The 16,400-nt window shown below is 37.4% G+C and overlaps 1 pseudogene; it reads right to left on the bottom strand.

Moving 5' to 3' along the window:
• The window catches only part of LOC106023561 (von Willebrand factor D and EGF domain-containing protein-like), a 185,163-nt pseudogene that overhangs the window by 86,441 nt on the left and 82,322 nt on the right, over positions 1-16,400 (bottom strand).

The following is a 16,400-nucleotide window of genomic DNA, read 5'->3' as shown; positions in this document are numbered from 1 at the left end:
CAGAACCCCTGGTAGCATCTTGTGTCTTTCCATGAATGATTACATTGATGCCACTTGAAGGGATATGGGTACCAGGGCACTCATGGATGTCGTTGTGGTCCTTAGTCCATGCTAGTATCCAACTGGTTGTTTTTAGTAATTTACCCATCTTTTCAGTTACTGATTTAGCATAAATCTTGTTATCATGTTTCAGTTTTCTTTCACAATTGGTTGAACATTCTGCACTGGGAGATCATGGTTTCGTTACACAACATAAAGCATGACATAAAGACATCATAGTTTTGCCCTGAACTTGGTCAGTTTAAATCAGACCTTTTAACATTTCACAGGTTTTGGTTCTGTCATTAATTTGTTATTTATCATGTGTGTATGAGTATTTGGGGAAGGGGGTTATTTGTTCAGGGCTTTTGTTTTTGTTTCATATTTAATAAGATTTAAGGATGAAATTCCCTTCAGTGCCTACACACAGTGTGATGTAAAGAAGGTATAGGCATACATCTAGAGTGTCTGGCTTTGATCAATTTAAATCAGCTGTATAGTTTTGCAAACTTTCCTAGCATTTAATTCTGTATACTTCAGAAAATAGTTTTGTGTAGCTACATGTTTCACTAAACTTCTTTCACTGCTTTGCGTTAAAGCAAATAAACTAATCACCAGAAAAGACTAATTTCCCTGATCTGATTTTTAGAGAATAGTATGGGTCACTGAGCATGCAACCTTCTGTGTATCACGAGGATTTGGTATCCTTTTAGAATTTGGTTTCTATTGACTTTGTAACCATGAAGCTAATAACCCTCTTCCTGCTTAGCCAGGTCTGTGTTTTGAATGGAAAGAACTGCAAGTAAAAACAGTAGATGAAGGCTGGTATTGACATTTGCCTTTTCTGATGCATGTTTATTGCATCTGCACCATCAAAAATTAAACTAAAATTGCTATGAAAGGAAGAAAAGCCTCAAAACTAGCAGGAAGCTTGCCAGTCCCTGAGAATTACCCACCAATATGTTTTATGTGACTGGAAAAATCTTTCTCCATCAATATAAAACAGAGTACCTACATGTCAGTCAGGATGCATTAATGGTAGGTTAAGTTCACTTTTTTTTTTCTTCTTGTGATTCTTAACTATGTTTCTTCTGTAAATTTTGTATTTGTTAAACTTTTTTTATTTTTGTTTCTTTTGTAGCTGGAGATGCTTGTTCATTCTAAAAGCCTGGGAGTGATGTTTCCAAAAGCAGGCAAGTGCTATGTTAAAAAAATAATGTTTTAACGAGTAACCTCACAGTCTTAGTATTTACTTGTTGTGCCTACTCATTATGTCTTTTGTAATTGTGATTCTTAATGCCACCTTTGTTTGTTGAAAAGAAGATATTGGTGTGAATGTTTATGTCCCAGATCTGTAGATACTATAGAATAATTTCATTCATATATCATTATTATTAGGGTTCATAGCTAACTCAGATGAAGTCCACTCTGTAGATGTCTGGGAGAAAGAAACTGTGTGTGAAACATTTTAAGGAATGTTTTTTTCCAGTTTACATTAGTATTAAATCATAAATTGTTTTTTTTCTAGGAAAAAGCTGAATAACTGAAACCAATAATATCTCAAATTGCATAATATTTATTTTCATATTTATTCTTTACCTTTTTTTCAGTCTTGTCCAGTAAGCTAAGGAAAAATTTGATATTAAGTGGAGATAACAGGTCTCAAAAGAAAAGTTTCCATTTTGAAGTCATATAGAACCTCTTTTACAAAGTATTGTTATCTTAGTGGTATTTCTTTAATGTCAGCTTGAAGGAAATAAGAATATATTGTTAATACCTATAACTCCATGTAAAAAAATGCAATTCCAGTGGACTGGAAGCAGCACATTAAAGTGTGTTCTATGTCACAACAGTATATAAAGATCTGCTTCAAGTATTCCTGCTTTACAGGAATTATTACTGAAGAAAAATGTATATGATAGCAGTTGAGTTAGCTTCTAAACTTCAATACGGTAACACTGCCTCACTTACAGTCCATCAGTTGTCAAATGAACAAGTACCTACTCAAGCGAACATGGTGGGCACAGGCATAGGAAATTTCCAAATCCTCCTTAGTTGGCTAGATAGAAAACCCCAACATTGTGAAATATGAAAAAAGGAAAATGAAAAGAGCATTTGTGAAAAGAGACCTATTTTTTTCTTGAAAATGTAAGCTTCATCAACATAATGGTAACTGAGTTTGTTAATACTAGGTCCACCAAAATCAATGGAATTATTATAATAAAGAGGAAAATTAAGCCCAATGACTTACAATTTGAAAAGATAAAAAGCTTTTTGAAGAATAATGATAGTAGTAGGTATGGTGTTTGCTGTTCTCACAAGCATGTTAGTCTCTTCTTTTGGAATCCAATTTTGAAAAATTGGTGCAATTAATTGTTAGAGTGTATTGTATACTCACTACCATATCAAGGGTTTCCCCATGTTCGTGAAAAGCTTGGTTGTGTTTTCTCTTTGTTTACTAATCTGAACAAATTTGAAAACCTCATCAGAGAGAGAGGATCAGACAGAAATTCAGCATTTTCAGGTAACTATTTCTGGGGCCTTTATGATGATATGAAGTGTAATTGAAGGTCTGGTCACACCGTCACCACAGGCTGGTCACAGAAACAGAGGCTATACCCTTTACATGCAGTGAGTAGTATGTTTCCTTCCTGGTGATTTAAGAAATTAACTGTTTTATCTTTGAAAAGTCTAGTATGCATTATTACTTTGTATAGTCTAATTTATGCATGGAGAGCTTCTGTTGACTCAGTATGCCCTGATGGCTCTGCCTCCGCTGTTGTATCATGTCCACAAAATATATACTGCATGTGCCAAAATGTATCCATTTACTTGACAGACTAACAGTCCTTAAATAATCATTATGGCACCACAATCTGGAATTTAAAGACCACTGAATTGATAAAAGTGGGAGAAACTTATTTATTTCAGAGAATATGTTGCTGTACAAAATCTGATGTAGAGAATTGAAATACTCTGTTCCCTTTCACCTGAGACTCTCAAACCAACTCAAATATTTTCTTTAAATGTCTTTTGTCTTTGGAAACAGGAATTAAGATTAAAAATAAATTATATAAATGTTGAGATTTCTAGAATACATGTTTCATCCTCAACTTCCATGACTGGTCAGGTTAAAGCTCTGAGCTTATTCTTCCATAGGTGGGTGACATCTTTGTTTCAAAGACCGCACTTGAGGACCTGTAATAGTTGGTGCTCTAATTAATATTATTTAATTAGAGCACATGGATAAAATTCAGCCCAAAGCAGTATGATAAATTCAGAAAGGTCTATATAATCATTCTAAAAATAACAGGGTGTAATTCATGTAACTGCTGTTGCAAATGGGTCTGAGGGACCTGTGTGGTTGTGGTTCGGTGCTCTGAAAATGCAGCTGAATTCACAACACTTCTTAATAATGTTATTGAAATTTATTGACAGGAAAATGGAATGTCTGTAAGTGTGTTAGGTAAGCACTAATTTCTCACCTTCTCACCATCATTTTTCCTCACTTTAATTTCTTTGCTGACTACTTTTTTCCCAGAACTTCCCACAGAGAAATATAAACTTCAAGTGTCATTACTTCACTGAAACTAATTTGTCCTTATTATTCCTCATTACTTTTTATCTTGTAATTGCTCTTTAGAGTTTCATACAATCTGCATATTACACCCCTCTATGTGTGCTTTAGTAGTCAGGATATTTTTTTTTATAAGCAGCATGGTCAATATATACAAACAGTAAGCACCAACCTTATTTGCTATCTGCAGTAATTGGATTCTGGATTTAATTACAGATGGTAATGACATTTTAAGCACCTTATGCAGGTGTTGGGGGGAGGGTTTATGAAATGTTTAGCAACATTAAGAAAGTTTAAACTTCTGGAGCATTGCCAAATTTCAGAGGTGCCTTTCAACTCCAAATTGTATTTTTCATGTGAGGATAATTATAGCTATGACCACCTGTACTGCTCCCATTGGAGTTGGGCAGAGCAGAGGAGTAAGCCTGTCTGCAAGCCACACTTCCCATCTTTTTTCTTTCTACATGTTTTGATTTAAAATTATTCCAAACATGTTTTGGGTTGTATTCTGATCCCTAAACATACTGCATGGCCATTTTTTTTGTGTGTGTGTGTGCTAGTCAAAACTATTATTATGTACTGGCAAGTGTAGCTGAGATTGGGTGACCTTGGAAAAGATACTTGAATTATCTTGATGGCCTTTTTGATCTTGGGGAAGTTTTAATTTGTATCTATAATTCCAGCCTGAAAAAATTAGATGGAGATTTGCTTTAGAGTTAATGGGAAAATGTATAGCCAGTCAAAGGAGTTGCCTTCTCCTTCATTCATTACTCATGTAACTTCTCCTGGAAAAACTTTTTCCTAACAATGGCATTTAAGAGTTAGCATTTTCAATATCATGATACATTCTTCTGTTTCTTCTGTCCTTTTTAAAAGAGAGTGAAAGAGGCAGCAGTTTCATATGTCCTGCAGAAACCTAATTCAGTTCTTAATTTCTCTTCCTTTTCTTCCCTTCCTACAAAACCTCTACTTGTTAGTACAAAAGACCAAAGGCTTATACCACCTGTGCTTGCACAGTGCTGATTGCCTACATGCTGCCAGCCAGGTCAGGGTGCCTGAGCTGCTGTTAGGGGGCTTAGGCTGTTCTGGTTGAAACATAGCTTTATTTCTGGGATTGATCTTGATTCTTCATCTGTAATGGCCTTTCTGGTGTGAAATCCTGTCTTTAGTGATGTCAACAGGACTTCAGTTCTGAGGACTTCCAGGCTTTTGAACTGCCATTTAAGAAGCATATATTTATTGCATTATACTTGCCCTGCTAATAGCTGTGAGATGACATGCATACCTTGGGGGCTCAACCTAAATGACTCTATGATTGTATGGTATTGTCATGGGTTCAGCCGTAGCAGTCATTTTTCTCCTTCTTGTAGCTGGTGCAGTGCTGTGGTTTGATTTCTGGGCTGGGAACAGTTGCTTGATAGCGAGCATGTTTTGAGGGTGTTTTTGTTCAAGGCCTTTTCTGAGTACGTGCTCTGCCAGGGAGGAGGGGAGTCCGGGAGGAAGGAGAGACAGAACACCTGACCCAAGCTAGCCAATGAGGTATTCCATACCATAGCACGTGATGCCCAGGATGCAACTGGGAGAGAGCTGGAGGGGTGGAGCTCTGGAGGAAAATGGAGGAAGGAGCACGCGGTGCTTGGCCGGGCAGGGTGGAGTGAGTTATGGGTCGGTGGCTGGTGGGGTGTTGTATTCTTTTCACTCGTTATTGGCTTTATCACTATTATTTGTAATAGTAATGGCAGTAGTGTTTTGTGTTGTGCCTTAGCAATTAAACCATTCTTATCTCAACCCGTGGGGGCTACAATCTTTGGATTCTCCTTCCTAACTCTCCGGGAGTTGGGGAAACAAAGGGGGAACTGTGCAGATTTAGTTTAAACCACGACAGGTATGTAGAACATTCTGCCTATGAAATGTAAAAACAAGCAAATATCTTTAAAAACCTTGTGAATGAAAGTAAAAAACTGAAGAAAAGCTAAAGGTGAAGCTCACGCTAATACTTTTCTTGCTTGTCTGTACCAAATTAACTAGCTTACGTTTTCTAAGTATAATAATGTCAGAGTGATTGGCATGCCACAGCTAAGATTTAATTCTCCTTGTAGCGGATCTGACCTCTGGCTGGACATACAGATCTGCTTTACATTGCAATTACAGGATCGGGTACTTTTATAGATACAGTTTCTGTATTTTTGTATACATAGAAAGAATATTCTAGATTGCTCATAAATGAATTCATAAATAGTATGTAATACATGGAGGTCATTGCAGTTCATCACATTGATTCTATCTAGACTGTGTCAGTACTTTTCACTCTTAATACTTAATGTGGAAATCAACTTCTTGTGTGAAGTCATCTCTTAGCTTCTCTACAGTTATACAAAAGACACAGGAAAAGGTTCTGCAAATTAATCATGACAGTTATTACCTTGGTTTTAATTTTTCAGGGATATTTTTTTCCCCAGTTTTGCTCATAATTAGCTTGTTCTTCAAATGCTTCATCATCTCCTTATTTCTGTGTGAGAGCCTAGACATTGAGCTTGTCTCAAACACATTCCATAGATTACATTACATTCCATACATTCCATGTGTATATACACATTACATTCCATAGTGTAAGAGACAGAAAACTGAGCTTGTCTCAAGCAAATCCCATTTACATTTGACCATGGGAGGCCTTGATAGGATTGTTCTGACTCCTTTGTCTGAAGCTGATTAAGCCTCCACAAGAATATGAAAGGATGACTCAAGGATGAGCTGACTAGAGCATGGACACAAGGATATGAGAGACAATAACCCTCAGGGAATCCCATCCTTAGAACTGAAATTAGTATAATTAACTAATTAATCACTGGTCTTCAGTAAATAGGCAAATATCCAGGGAACATGCTGAGAAGTTAATTTTCAATGTTGTTCCCCTCCTCTATAAAGGGACTTATATGGTGACAATCTTCAAATTGTCACCACCAGCGCTGGGGGGAATTCATACTACCCACCACATGGAGAAGTCAAGGACTGTTCTGGCACTGTGCTTTGGGAAGAGTCAAGCGATAGCAATCTGTGGATTATGTTTTGCATTGTAGAACCTATATTACAGAAAGTATTTACAACTCTTCTGATTCCCATTACCCCCATTTGTAAATACCATGATATTTTCGGTAACTTTGGTCAGGACATGGATCCTTTTTGGTTTTAGTCTCTTCATTTTGGGGGAGAAAAAAACAACAATCCAAACAATGCAAACCAAAGCCATCCAAGCAAACCCTGGGTTTTTATATGAAGGAGAATCCCTTCTTTAACAAAGAGCCTCTCAAAAATGTTGACAGATTTTTTTTTTGTTAGTCTGTGGGAAAGTTTTTGAATAATTTTATTTGCTAATAAGGTGCTTTCTCCCCCAACCCCCCATTTTAATGAAAAACAGGTTGTAAAATATTTTGAATAAATATTTTCTTTAGGATGTGCGATACACTGTAAATGCCTAAGTAGTTTTATTGTCTACCAGGATATTTAGGAAACAGCAAGTCCTCCTGAAGATCCTCATTTCCATGCATAAAACAGCACAGAGGTTTCCATGGACTGAGGGTCTATACCGCTGAACTGTGCTCCATGTTCAGGGTTTTATCCTATGCAAGCTGGTAAATAGATTACAGTTAGAAAAAAAATAATATTTCACAGAGAGAATTTTAGTGATTAAAGGTAATTCCCTCTCATCTCCCTAGTATGGTGCAAAAAATTAAAATTAATAGTAAATGTTCAGGTCAGGTGCACCTCTCGGAAGACATACCCTGTGCATCAGAGAGTTATGCCACTACCTTTTCCTCAAGAAAAATAATAAGTACTGGTGGCTCAAAACGGCAATTTCTACTACAATTTTATTTAATGCTTTCTTTCCTGAGCTCAATTTAGTTAGCCAGAAAGCATCCTTCTCCTCAAGAAGTTATTCTTAATGTGTTCTGTAGGTTTTCTTAAATAAAAAATAATATTTGTACTTGAAGTTTACACCCACAGAAAATATTCTACAGGTGTGAGTTAAAAAAAAAAAAGGCTAGTCCTTATCTGAAGCTAAGATAATGTGGGTTGTATACAGTATGATAGAGAGAAGAAGGGCCATTTTCTTTTTAAATCAAACATTGCCCTTGAAATGCTGGGAAAACTGCATGGGAATTTTGGAAAAAGGCCTTCTGCCTTGTGTTAGGAAAATTGCTGAAGCTGTCAATGTTAATATTGTCACGACACTAACAGACTCACTCCCAGCAAATGGAGCACTATAAACATTAAGAGAAATTTATACCTTCCTAATTGCAACTGTGCTGCTCTTTTGCGGGTCCAGCATGATGCTGGTTTCGCCAGGTACCAGGCTAAGATGTTTATGCTAAAAATTCAGCCTCCATGGAGCAGCTCTCAGTGGAGACACCATGAGAGCCCTGGAGTAGCAGGGTGGTTTTCCAGGTGAGTGGCACTGGAGGGAGCAGGAGTCTGCTGGGGGAAGTTGGAATAACAGTGATTCTTTGGAAAACCAGAGGGAATCATTTGATGTACTGTGAACTCTAATAAACCAGCCTCACAGAAGAAAAGTGATTTCAAGGAAAGACCAAATATCACATTTGTCTCAGCTGTAGAAAAGTGAAAGATGAACAAAGAAGGCAGATCAGGGAGTAGTAATGGCTTATGGTATCTTTGCCACAGTTGATACATGTTTGTTTTCACTTCTCACCTGCTTCTACAATCTCGGGCTGTGCTCTTTATTCTGTCCTTGTTTATATTTGATATCGCAGCAAGAAGAAAAGGTGCCATTAGCTTTGACTTGAAAGGTCATAATGAGGTTATTTTCCTTTAGTCTGAGGGATTTCAACCATAGTAAAATAAAATAAAATTTAAAAATCTGTCCTAAGTAACCCCGCTAACCTGAGCATTTAATAGAGAAATGAAGTTAAACATTGAATTGTATGTTGGACAATTAACTGCAAAATTGCTCAACTCGCTTTCCAGTCACTAGTGTCCGTTGTTCTCTCCATGAAAGAGAATTAATTTCTCCACACTTAAGAAATGATCCTGCAAGTTTTAGCCTGCCATTAAAAAAAATACCCCCCCACCCCACCCCCCCCCGAAAAAAGAAACCCAAACAAAAAACAAATGTTGGGGCATATTTAAACCACTTTAAATCAACACACTGAAGATATTCTTATATGTGGGTAATCCCATCCCATCTGGTAAATGCATTGGGGTATCAGATATGTCACTGAGCTCCTGGGGCTGGATGAAGTTTTTAAAGTCTCAGCTAAGCTATGGCAACTGACCCTAGATATGTTTACCTGTCCTAAATACAGAATAATGCTCTAACCATTGTAGAGAAAGGCTTTTCTCCACATTTGTTTTGAGTTAAGAGAGCATACCTTGTCGTTTCAGTTTATCTGAATTACTTCTTAAGCTGCAGGAACTCAACTGGACGGCTGAGCCTTAAGTACCTTTTTGTAACTTCAAGCATAAGCTTATGTGGTTTGCTGAGGCAGGGCTTACGTTTTGATGTTAATGCTAACATATATGCGTGTGCTTAGTTTCAAGCACTGTCAGTATTCACACTGGACTTGGGTTTAACCATTGAGAGGGTGAACTGTAAAGAAGAAACAAACATAGTGGGATAGTCTTCCCTGTAACTGTAATATATAAAAATCTGCAGAATCAGGTCTGCAGGTTCAGATAGGTCCTATTTTATGTAGCTATTTTATGGCTTTGACAATGCTACCTGTTCATTTTGTCACTTTCAATTATCTATTTTTTATTTTTTTTGTTACTAGTAAGGTGTTTCAGATTAATTTTCAAATTTTATTCTCTGTTGATCAGGAGAAAAAACAAGTATCTATACAGTGTTAACATGAATATTGACCACAAGGTGAGTAGGACCCTCTTTTTTGTCAGAAGCTTGCTTGTCAGCATGCCAGTGATAGATCAGATGTAAAGAAAATCACTTCTGCAAAACCAATTTGCTAAGGGGCTTGTAAAATCCATTTTTAAAAGTTACTCAGGCGAAAAAGTGAAGGACTAGCCAACCAGATACTTTGATCTTCTCTTCAAGGTCAAAACCTGATTACTAATTCATCAAATACCTTACTGGTAGCACTGTTTGAAGAGCAAACAACTCTGTGCAGATATTCTATGTAATAATTCTAATGCTATGTAAAGATGGGTAGGGTAGGAACAAACAGAATTTTTTACTTACTTCTGGTAATACTACAATCAGAGGAGCTGTGGTCTTCAAAGCACTGGCAGCCCAGTTCAGTACATAGTCCGCTGCCATTACAAAAAGAGACACCGGAGGCCAGTGAGGGTTTCTTGCTGTTTTTCTACATGAAACACACTGTTTCTGTTTCCTAGTACTCTTCTTTCACATTCATTTTCCAAAAGGGCTAACAGTTCCCTCACTGAAGCCACATCATGTTTGAGCTGCAGGTCTAAAAGGCATACATCAATTGCCTCCTCTATCTGTTTTCCAAGGAGAGCTTCACACACTTAGCCAATGGTGGAATTTGCAAGAATTTGGTGGCAAATCTCCAGGGCTTTGGCAGCTGTTAGGCCATTGGGTGTGGGCCATGACAATGGAAGCTTCATCCAATCCCCTTCAAAGTAATGCTCTAGGAAAAAATATGCAAAGCTGTCCGAGTCTCTCTGGCTTGGGCCATGCAATGGGTGGAAGGTTGAGTGTTCAAAATAGTCATCTTGCCTTTTTGCTCTCCTTGGAGCTTTTGTTGGTTTGGTAGAGTTAATGGAACTGTTTCTTTTCATGGAAACATTGTGTAAGAGGTTTTAGTTGGTCCTTGGGGCTATCTCACTTTTGGACTGATTTAGGCAGATGTTGTTGATCAAAAGACTTAGTCAACAGCTTCTCATCTTGTTTTAAAGCAGACTCTATTTCTAAGTGAGTGACAAACTCTGATGTAACATCTAGATATGGGATTGCAGAGCTATAATCCACATGGCCATAATGGCAACCAGAGGATTGTGGGAAGGGTATCTGAAAGGCATTCAGCATGTTTCTGGACTTAGTTTTCTCCTTCTGACATCTGCACTAATTATTTCTTTCCTTCACCTCAGAAGGTGCTGGAGTCTTATCAAATAAACTTTTTCCTGGAGGTATTCTGATTTAAAAATAGAAAGAGATTAGAGGAAGGAAACTTTCAACAAATTAGTTTACAATAGCAAGTAAACTTTCTTTCCCTGAGGCTGGGGAATGTATAAATTCTCAATCGACCAAAGTACTTAAGAAAATGCTTAAGTTCAAGCTCTGTTTTCTTTAGTTGTTTTTCACTGCCCTTATTGAGTTGTCCTATACATTTTTAAGTACTACATGGAGACATTTTAGTAACAGATGCTTAAGTGTGTTGCTGGAGCATTGCCTAGCTGTTTGACTTCTCTTTGCAGAACCTCCTTTAAGATGCAGGTTACCCTTTTCATATTATATATAAAATAAGGCCTTTGATTTGTCCCTGGTGTGACTTTGGTACTGCTTGGAGAATAATAAAAAAGAAAAAAAAAAGTTTTATTTGTTTCAAGTGCTTTGTTATGAAAATCAAATGTGTTTTTTCCTCTAAAATATTTGACAAAACAGTTTTCTACTGATCATAAGGCTAGACTATCAAATAAGGTGAAGTGATTGCTTTTTTTCCCCCTTTTAATTTAGTCCAGCTTTAATGATGGATGAACTTTATAGAGTTCAGTTTGAATAAACAGCCTTATTAAAGTTTCTTCAGAATTTTCATGAGTGTAAAATTATTAATCTTATTTGGCAGCACAAGAGGAATCCTGGAGCTTCATAGCAAAGGATATGCTTCTTGTCTCAATAGTTTGCAGTACTTTACTCCCAGCCATATTTGAAATAATACCAAAATTTTAAATTATTTTGGCATTAATTTTGTCTTGCAGCCAGAAGATAGATGGTACTTCAGGAAAGTGAAAGTATTTGGCAACATTTTGGAGCCAGTAAATACTTTTATACAAAATGCAATTGCCTTTATCAATTTTTTCCAAAATACATTGAAAATGACATATATGATTTTGACCATTGATACATACTAACTTTTAAATAAAACATCACAGTGACACAAGAAAAATTAACCAATTTCTCCTTCTGAAACATGAGCCCAGACATTTATGAAACCATTTTTCCTAGTGTGCGAGCACAGCAGAACACAATGGGATACAACAAGAAGGTGCTCATGCTCACAGAAATGCACAAGCTGTTCTGCACTTCGCTATGGTCTAGGATGATAAAACATATTTGGTGACGGAGGGAGTGCTGGTCCTTTGAAGAATGCAGTTTAGTGTCTGAGTCAGCGCCTCTGCGCGCCCCCTTCCCCTGGCTCTGCAAGGTGGTGTTACCTGCAGCTGAAGCTGCTCAGACTCGCATCATGAGCTAACTGCAAACTGAAACTAAGACAGAAGTAACTCTTACTTTGAGGGAATACTACATAAACTAGAGTCCAAGGTAATTATCACATAATAAGTAAATAGCTAGCTAGATAGATAATCACATAAACTGCTCCAGAATCAGGACAGAAACTGAAAACAGAAATGAAAATTTCAGTACACTGAAGCTCTTTTGTCTTGATACTTTATTAAAACAAATTCTTTTGTTATTCCCATGTGAAACCAAATACCTCCCATCCATCCCATCCTGGTCAACAGGATGGGGATGTATGGTGTGCAAAGGATGGACCCACTGGAAATCACATCCTTCCTCACAGAAGAACCTCAGTGAGCTAGGATGTGTCTTCTGTCACCTACATAAGACAGCTAGACTATCATTCCTCTTAGCTGCCCATTAGCAAAGAACTAAAGACAAGTTTTTCAGAGTTGGATATTTTCATAGAGAGAGACTTCAAAATCAATAGCATTCCTGCTGGTTTATTGAAAGACTTGAAAAAATAATTTGCAGAATGTATTTTACCTACTTAAAATAATGTTTTAAAATTCAGCTCTTTGTCTGGATGTTATTTAAGGGCTGGGAGGCTCTGATGTTGTTTTATTGTTTAAAAGTCCCATTAGAAAGCTGGCCTTTAAAAGAGATCTGTGCTATTCAGAGCCCTGCAGATGCTTGAGAGAGGTGAAAACCAGGAAGAGTTGACCTGCCAGATGGTGGGCACTCAGAATAGCTTCACATACTGAAGAAAACCTAACATGCTTTCAGTGTTACTTAAAATGAAATTAAAAAGGGCATGTTTTTTTACTGTGTCATTTCTCCATGGATAGATCAGAGACCGGTCCAGCCTCCTCTGGAGATGGCTTTAGCCTTTTCACTGGCTTGTTTCTTTAACCAGGGTCTGGAGGGTTCTTGAGAATCCACCCTTGAGAGTACTGCAAGGTGAAACTCATCACTTCTCTTGCTGTTCTCACTCAGTAGGAGCTTTTCCTGCCTTCCCTGAAATATCTCCATTATATGTGCCAAGCAGTAGAAAATTCCTCAATGTTTTACAAATAAAATCCTATATAATGTGCTTTGGCTTCTGATCTTTCAGCAAACTTGCCTTGAATTGGTCATTCTAAGGATGTTGTTAGCCCCTTTTTATGTAGCCAGCAGTTGGTTGGTTCCTGCAGCAAATTTGTTCTCCATTGCCTTTCCAGAAGTAAGGTCTCACTTATAATCACATCATTAAGATGTTAAAGATGGCTATTGTATTCTAAATAGTACTGTTTGTAAATACAGGTCAAAATTGCCATTACTTAGGCCCATTTAATATAAACAGAATATGGTAGAGATGTTTGTTTATTTTCTGAAATGTGGTGGGTATAAATATTTCTAAGTACGCATTTATGAATTTTTATAAATAAATCTATAAAAAATCTATTAAAAATCTATTGAAAATTTGTGCTAAATTCACATGTACAGATTAAAAGGGATGTTAAGGTGGTACACCTTATTTTTCCTTATTTGCAAAACATACTTCACAAACAAACCTTCACAGTCAACCTATTAGGAACATTTAATGTTCAGCAACAGGAATGAAAATGTTCAGCTATAGGAACTAATAAGGATAGGGATAAAGTTAGAGATAATGATAGGGATTGGGATAGGGTTAGGAACAGGGACAGGAGCAAGAGCAATGATGTGTTAGAGCACCAGACTCCTGGCTTTGGTTCCAGATCATCTGTCTCAGAAAGTGCAAGTTTTCAAACCTCACTGTCATCATTAGTAGAGTAGATAGTAAGTTTTAGCATGGTACATATATTACCACACTTTGTCAAAATGTAATATTTAATGTATACTCACATACTGTAATTAGTGTTCAGGAATAAAAGAAGAAGGGAAATACCAAACTCTTAATTAATCACTATTGTCAGTTATCTACGTTTTCTAATGTGAGTGACAACTGCATTTTTTTTTTAACAGCTGAGTGGGATTTTCACACAAGTGTTTACATGACATCATTTGCAAATATAAAACTTCTCTCAGTAGCTGCTTATATGTATTGTACTGACTGAAAATTAAGCCTCCATGCTTAATGGGTGGTAATGGGTCTCCAGGCTTCCCTCCCTAGATTAAGCAGATCTCTCTGTCAGGTTATTAGGGAAGTGTGTAACGGAATAAACCTATCAACCCCCTTGAAACAGTGCTACAAAGCATTGCCTATGGGGGATCCTCTCTGGCTTTGTACCTCCACTCCTCTATGAAGTCTTCCTCGGGCACATTGCTCAGGTTGTTGTGGCTGATCCCATCAAAGAGACCACACAAACCTCTGGTGCTGTTGAAGTTACTCCCCAGCATCCTCACCATCACACCCATTCCCCACTCACTCACATCAGCTCGAACAAATGCTCCTGAAGGGAACAGGATTTGAAAAGGCGGAAGAAAACCCTACTGAATTAAAGCTGTTACCAAGCTTTTTATGCAATAAAAACTGTCCCTTTCTATGAACACAAATATCAAAGTAGGACATTGGCAATGGCAGAGGTAATTTAAGATCACTTAGATACACTATAAATATTTATTTGTGCTATTATTTAGCTTGCTTTCAGTTTCTGTGGTACTAATAGCTGATAGCATTACATAAATATCAAACTGCATGAGTACTTTCTTTTTAAATTAATAATTACATCCATTGAAGTTTTCCCACTGGTAAGTTACCAGCAAATTTTTGAAGTGATTTCCATGACAATAAGACCACCCTTGTGTCTTTGCCTGGGAAATAATTTCTTTCAGATAAACTGCCAAGTCTGAAAAACAGCTTTCTTCCCATTGAAAAATCATTTCATTTTCCAAGGCCAGATTACCCAGGAAATGATTGTGTTTTAAAGTGTATAAAGCAATTTTCTCATTAAAGAACCTGTGGCAGACTTACACTGACCTTTAAAAGAAAAAAAAAGATCTTGAGGTTAAGACAAATAACTGTGTGGATAATGGATTTTTCAGATTGGTGTCCCAACAAGATAATAATAAAAAAAAATCTGTTCAACTGAAATGTGGTTTTGTTTGTTTGCTTTATTTTCACAGGTGAAAACTGATCTGGGCCAGGAGCAGGAGCACTCTATCCTGATAAGTAACCAAAAATAGGGTTTTTATCCAAAATTAAATGTTTTCAGTTAATCTTAAAAAGTACATTAAATAGTTAGAAACATCTCATTACAATAATACCAAAATAATTATTGCCTTTTTCTAAGTGACCCCTGCCTAAGTATAATTTATGTAGCCAAATAATGGCAGTTGATTTTTTTCTTCCAGTGGGGATTTTTTGGTCCTTTATATGTTCCTCCTCAGCAAATCCATTCATATTTGTGAAGAAGCAACTAGCTTATATTTGTATTTCTGTGCTGGACTCCAAAGTTTGCATTTTGGCTGAACTAAACAATAATCTTCCCCATTTATTAGCTTCCCAGTCATCTTTTCAGGTATGAGAGTACTTCCTGAGGAGCTTTCCATCAGTGGTTTTCTTGTTCAGCTGCAAAGTGCCACCGATTGCGAGAACAGCTGGGAACATTATGTTTTGAACTCAGATCCTCTGTGTTTTGACCAGGGCATTTAATGCATCCTTTAAAAAAAAGATATTTTACTTGGTGAATAATGGAAGTTATCATGTAAATAAATGAAGTTCTTTGAATACAACAGAAGGTCTTGGCTGCATGTCTACCTTGGCTGCATCTCCAACTTGGCTGTACCTTCACCTTGGCTGTATGTTTTTCTTCCCATAGTAAGCTTAAAACTTTAATAGGTAGAGCAGGAGAACTGTAGTTGACACAGTGCTGGATAGGATCTGATTTCCTTCTTCAAATAAATATGTGCCTTCTAATTTCATGCTTTACTATAGTGTCCTGGGTTCAGGAGCATTTCCTACAAGGCTGCATATAAAACCCTTGCAATCATGACTGTATTAGCTGCTCCAGTCTTCCATGCTGTCTGGATTCATATTTCTAGATGTGAATTTATTTCAGTGTCATGGGTTCAGCAGTAGCAGTCATTTTTGTTCCTTCTTGGTAGCTGGTGCAGTGCTGTGTTTTGACTTTCAGCCTGGGAGCGGTTGCTGGTGGCGCATACGTTTTGAGTTACTGCTTAAATGTTTGGTTTTGTCCAAGGCCTTTTCTAAGCTCATGGTCTGCCAGGGAGGAGGGGAGGCCGGGAGGAGGGAGAGATAGGGCGCCTGGCCTGGGCTAGTCGGAGAGGTATTCCATACCACAGCACGTCATGCTTCAGGGAGGTAACTGGAAGTTGGCCAGAAGGGGGGGGTTAGCTCTCTTCTGGGTTGGGCTCATTTGGGCAGGTGGTATCGTATTCTCTCTCCTTGTTTATTTCCCCTAACATTGATTT

Source organism: Melopsittacus undulatus, chromosome 4 (genome assembly GCF_012275295.1).
Source record: "Melopsittacus undulatus isolate bMelUnd1 chromosome 4, bMelUnd1.mat.Z, whole genome shotgun sequence".
NCBI classification, from domain to species: Eukaryota; Metazoa; Chordata; class Aves; order Psittaciformes; family Psittaculidae; genus Melopsittacus; species Melopsittacus undulatus.
Note: the sequence above shows the minus strand (reverse complement) of the source record. Positions and strands in the feature narration are given on the sequence as shown.